The sequence below is a fragment of the Acomys minous genome (genome assembly GCF_964271855.1).
Source record: "Acomys minous genome assembly, chromosome: 9".
Classification (NCBI taxonomy): Eukaryota; Metazoa; Chordata; class Mammalia; order Rodentia; family Muridae; genus Acomys; species Acomys minous.
In genome coordinates, this window is record NC_140490.1 from 101,829,793 (window position 1) to 101,835,792 (window position 6,000).

A 6,000-nucleotide genomic window follows, 5' to 3' on the forward strand; every position below is an offset into this window, starting at 1 on the left:
AGGCCTCAAGGCTGTCCTAAACTGGCCTTGCTTTTGGCAACAGTAGGGCCTATGTCTGTTTCCAGAAGTCACAGTGCTGATCACAAAGAGGCTGTGTTCACATGTGATCTGGTTTGACAGAAATTAATTTTTAAGAAGAGGCTCTATTCAGTCAAATAATTGCCCTTTGGGGCCTGTGTCAGGGTCAGTCATCTACAGCTGGCCGCTGGTAGTACTTGTGCTGTTGGCTATAGCCTGGGGCATGTGTGTGTGTGCTCGAGTGAGCATGTGCATGCCAGTGGAGGGTGTTGGCGATGAGGAGTGCAGACCGGTCATACTCAGGTTACAAGTCAAGACTAGGTATTAGTCTAATCAGAAGGGAGAGGAGGCAGGGAACCCATTTATTTCTTTGCCCCCCCCCCCAAGACACTGGGTTTAGTGACTCCTTTGGTGGCTTATGCTAAGTACCCTTTCCGTAGACTCAAGGTCTCATGGACCCCAGGACAAGCTTCTCACCATAGTGATGCTAAGGAATGCTTATATCGCACTGTTATTTAATCCTAATGGCGACCCTCAAGGTACAGCATCATCAACCCTATTTTCATCCAGTTGGGAGGTGAGAGGCTCCCACACCCCCATCCCAAATCATTTTGTCTTCTTACTGGTTTGTCCATCCTCAATGTTCCACCGAGAAGCGTCTCTCCCGTTTGTTCCACCTCTCTCGGAGGAGCTACTTGAAATAACAGGGCTTCCTTATGCCAGTCACCTAAGCCATGTGTCCTGCTCATCTTTTGACTGTTAGCAATGATGGGTAAGGCAGGGGGTACTGACCCACTTGCTCATCTGGGGCCTTCTGTGCTTTTTTTCTTTCGGTAGTTGCTTCCATTCTCCTGTGTATTCCCCGCCCCCCCCTCAGGAAATGCACACTTTTTCTTCTTGGTTCTTCTAAAAGACAGAATCTTGCAGCTCTGCTTTCTCAGTGTGGGCGGCACTGCCATTTTCAGCACCGCAAACTTATCCTCCAGCCGCCTCCAAAGGCTTTATCAGGAGACATGGTGACTTCTCTCCTAAATTACACAGATTGGTTTAAAAATAGAGTGCAGGGGTTCCCTTGTCAGGGGAGCTGTCAGCCTGCCCACTTTTTGACAGCCTTTTATACCTCCCTTTGTTGTTACACGTCAAGGCACTTTTTTATTTTTATTTTAAAAGTCTTCTGCTTAAGTTTTCTGGAACCTTGAAATTACCAGAAACGTCTCAAGGGTGGGGGTGGGTGGGTGGGGTGGGGTGGGGGTGAGGCTTAAAAATGATTCTGTTTCCTGACTTAAAAATCACGAGCAATTTGATTTTCTATGCCTTACTGTCTTTGCGGGCACATCGTTAGTATGAAAACGAATTGTAAAAAATATATCCTGGGGTAGGCAAGAGCCTGAGATGCAGAGTTGTTCTGTGTCAAGGCAGGATATATTTTGGAGCATAAAGTGGATTTGGGTTTATATAACTATGTGGAGCGAGAACTGTAGAGGACACGGAAGATTAAACAAGCAAGCAGAAGGCAGAAACACATAAAAATACACTCTGTAAGTTAAAAAAATTAATAATTACCAACAACAACAATAATAAGGATGATAATCCACCACACATACATATGGGGACAGAGAATGGCATGACTCTTGGCAAAAATTCTTTTGTTAATTCTTTCCCCAAATCACAGAATTTGCGGCAACATCTTGTCCTTTGTGTGGGGGAATGTAAAACCCTCCATTTCCCCTATGACCTTCGGCCTCTCCATTCCTTTCCTCTTATCTGTGCTTTCTGCTCTTCCCTTATATGGCCACGGCTGCCCTCGGAAGTGCAGGAATTTGAATGTCATATGAAAAGCTAAATGTTAATTGGGCCCAGTGACATTCAGGTCCACAGGAGATGTATGGGGGTCACCAAGTGAGAGGCGAGTACCAACATCTGCTGCAGTGCCTTTCATTGTTTTTTCTCTAAACACCAGTCTTAGCTCATGGCCCTTCAGCCCTACTGCTCTCCCTACACCAGCCAACCGTTTCCTTAATTGGCAGGGCAAAGCTTTCCTTAGCAGTTCAGCACTGCAAAAAGATGTTTACATTTATAATCTCATTTATTGTGCACAGAAGACACACGTGAGATAGAAGGGCAGGTATTTTTACATCATGCCCACTCTGCAACCGAAGCACTGGAGATTTTAGCTGTTCCTGGTTATTGCTCCTGATGGCTTGCTCATTAAAGGCAGACTCCACTTCCCCTCTCCTAGCCGCAGGCTCCTTGGCGCCCTGTTTGGGTGGATTTCCTTAAACAAAATACTTCCTGACTTCGGACATCAGGCCCATTTGTGGATCCCAGTTAGAGATAATTTTGTCATATGAAAGCTCATTCAGATTTATGTCTCTTATTAAAAAAGGCTTTCCTTATCTCAATCTAAATGACTTCATACTTTATAAAGTACATTGGCTTCATTAGCGAGTGTCTGTACTGACCTAGTTTGAGTGCAGAGGAGTGAGCAAACTAGAACAAAACTTTCAGGGAGATTTCCTTCTAGTGGGGGAGACCTACAATAAGCAGCGAGGCAAAGCATGTATGATGGATGTGGCAGTGAGGGGGTTATGGGGGTGGGGGTGGGGGTGGGGGTGGGGGTGGGGGTGGGGGTGGGCCCCGCATTACTCTAGATTAGGAGGTCAGGCGAAGCAGTGCCCTTTGGTGAGATGTCTGAGGATTTAAAGAAGTGAACGGTGTGGGGTGGGGTGGGTCACAGCAGCTCTCTGGAAGGGTTGCCCCAGGTAGGAGAATGCCTAGCCTGGCCGGATCCAGGAAGGAGGGAAGACAGGTGAGGTAGGGAGATGCCGGAGAGATGGAATCATAGTGAGACTTCTGGCTTTAACCCAGCGTGAGATAAGATTCCCTTGGAGGGGTGTTGAGTGTGGGCTGTTGGTGTCAAAAAGAACAGTTAGACTGATGTCTGGATCCTGCTGAGCTATGTCCCAGTTCTGACCTCTTTCATTTCTCGCCGGGGATGGATACATAACTTGCATGCCCCACTTTGAAAATAGAATGTGGCGTCTCCTGTTTAAATGGCAGGGGAAAAAAATAAGGCATAGTTAAAAGATACGGAAACATACAGCTTTTCCCTTCTCCCTCAGGCTCACCTTCAACCTGCTATGGAGGGTTCAACTTGTTATTTCGCAAAAATCTGAGTAAAGAAACCATTTAACTATTCATCTTTGCATCGCCCAATGCCAGTTTTCAATGCAAATATAAGTGAGAACATTTTAGTAGATACATTTCCTGTGTGTGTTTCGTTTGTACCAGGACAGTAGAAATGCCATGAAGAAGAGCACACCCCACCCCATGCCCAGCCCCCGGAAATGCAACCTTCTGCCCCGCCCCCAGAAACGTAACCTTCTACCAACACTGTACCTTTTATGTATCAATAAGTAAGGAAGGCCTAAAAGTCAGAGGCATTATTGGTTGTGCTCCCTTACTTTACTTTCCTCCCAGGCCATTATTTTTTGGGGTCAACTGTTGATTATAACAAGGAAGCATTTGGAGGATGTGATAGGGTAAATGGGCAAGCGTGCCACTGGCTTTGTTCTGGAGCTGCTGAAAGATTTCTGTGGAATGGAAGATGTCGTCCCTAGGTGGAGTCACCACTCCCTTTCAGTCACAGATGCAATGTAAGGTGTCTGCCTTGTCCGAGATGACTCCAGACCATCAAAGATGAACAGAAATTCTGTGCTTCTGGAACATGGCAATGCCTGTGGGAAGGCAGCGGTTAGATAAGGCGGGCCTGCAGGGTGTGAGGACTTTCCTTGTTTCTGCATATGGCTCTTTGTCCCAGTAGACTTTAAATACAAAACATGAGCCAGGCATGGTGGCACACACCTTTAGTCCCAGCACTCAGCAGGTAGAGGCAGACAGATCAATGTGCGTTCGAGGCATCATTGGATATTAGCTTTAATAATACTGGTTTCTTACACTGGGCATAGTGGCACATGCCTTTAATCCCATCACCCAGAGTGGCAAAGGCAGTTTGATTGCTGTGAGTTCAAGGCCAGCCTGGTTTACAAATTGAGTTCAGGACAGCTAAGTTTGCACAGAGAAAACTGGTCTCAAAACCAAAACCAAAACCGACCAACCAAACCAACCAACCAAACAAAAAGAGAACAAACAGAAAAATCTATCAAAACAAAAAAACATCTCTCAAACCAAACAAAAAATCTTATGGATAGCTTAAAGATGATGTTCACATATGACGCGTGTGTGCACACACGTGCGTGTATGTGTGTGTGCACCCTTACTCATACTCTCCCTTCCAGAAAGAAGAAAGAGTAGGATTACTTTAGGGTGGGATAAAATGTCAAGAAAAGACAAACTTTCTGAATTTGGAGAAAATGAGAAATTTGAGCTGTTTTTTCAGACCGAGGAATAATGTCAGGCACGAGACATTAGAAAGAAGCTCATTGCTTGACATTTGTTTGTGATTTATGGCCAAGGCTATGAGACCGGAGGTGTCACCTAGAAGTAAGGCACAGAGAATTTCCAGGGATGCTGAATGTCTCTGGAATAAGGACTTCTCTGGTCCCTGCAATGGACCCAAGATGTTCAGAGGAGAAGGCTGTGCTTATTCAGTGGGCTGAGACTAGATGCATTCCTGCCTTGAGCCCGCTTGCTTGAGAGGGCTTGTCTTGACTTCTCTCAGGCTGGGTGGGCAGGGGACCTGCAAGGCCAACCCCTCCCCTCCATAGGAAGTCTATAATGTCTTTTGAGACCATGATCTGGATACCCAGAGCCTAGACTCAGTAGGCCTGATTCTAGCGCCCGCCTCCTTCCTCCACGCAGAAGATTACAGCGCCAGGCTGGTGGGATTGCCAAGGGCCAACTGTTAAGAGTTGTCCTAATAGGGTGATCAGGTTGGGATGTGTCCAGTCCTCGAGGCTGCCTGTTGTATGGGATGGGCCTGGGAAATGAAGGGGAAAGGGAGGGAGAAGGAAGGGTTATTCCCAGGTTCTCATGATTCAGTGCAAAACTTGGCTGGCCTTATTACTAAGAAGGTGTAGTTGTTAGGGCATTCACTTCTTATATGATTTTTCCTTTGTTTGCTATGTGGGCTTGCTTTTATTCTCCTGCTATGAACCTGCCACCAAGCGAATTCCTTCTTGACTTGGAAGGCTTAGGCAATGGATGATGAGATTCACACATTGCTGTTAGTATCTTTAGCAGTTGCATGGGAGACCCTTAAGGACGGAATAGAATAATGTTTTTGCCTAAATGTGATCTCAGCTACTTATCAGTTTGTGAATGGGCCCAGCTGTGTTTAGCACAAGAATAAAAAATACCTTGATGTTTTCAGTATTATTTGTCCCTTGGCACATGACAATGGGAAGAGCAGAAAGACTGGTTAAGCCGAGGGTCTTGTTTCCTTCAGATGCCTGACAGGCATTCTTTTTCTGGGGAGCTGGGACTAGAGTTTCTCTGAGAGTTGGGAAGGATACCAACGCTGGTCTAAAAATCCTGCTTTTTTTTTTTTCCCCAACTTAGCTTTGAGCCTGGACTTGAACCTCTTATTTTCCTTTAGGCTTAACATGAGCTGCTCAGGTGCACATCTAAGACATCTCCCTGGGATTGCATGGCTTCAGCTACTGAGATGGGCCTAAAAATAGTCAGTGTCCTTTGATGATAAAGTTTATGTTTTTGACCACAGTGCTGTAGTGACCAGCTTTTCAATATTCCTTGGTATGATACTGGGAGAGCTGTTATTTATTTATTTGTTTGTTTGTTTGTTTGTTTACTCATGTATTTGGTACTAGGGTTGAAAAAATAGAGCCTTGAGCTTGCTAGGCATGTACTGTACCACCAAGCTTTATCCTTAACAGATCTGATGAAGCTATGTCATTTAGTTTCTAGAAGACCAGCCTTTAGGGAAGTTACTTGGTCTGACCACTTCAATTAATTAGTCATGAGTGCACATAACTAGAGGAGTCGTGTGATTCATCTCAAGTC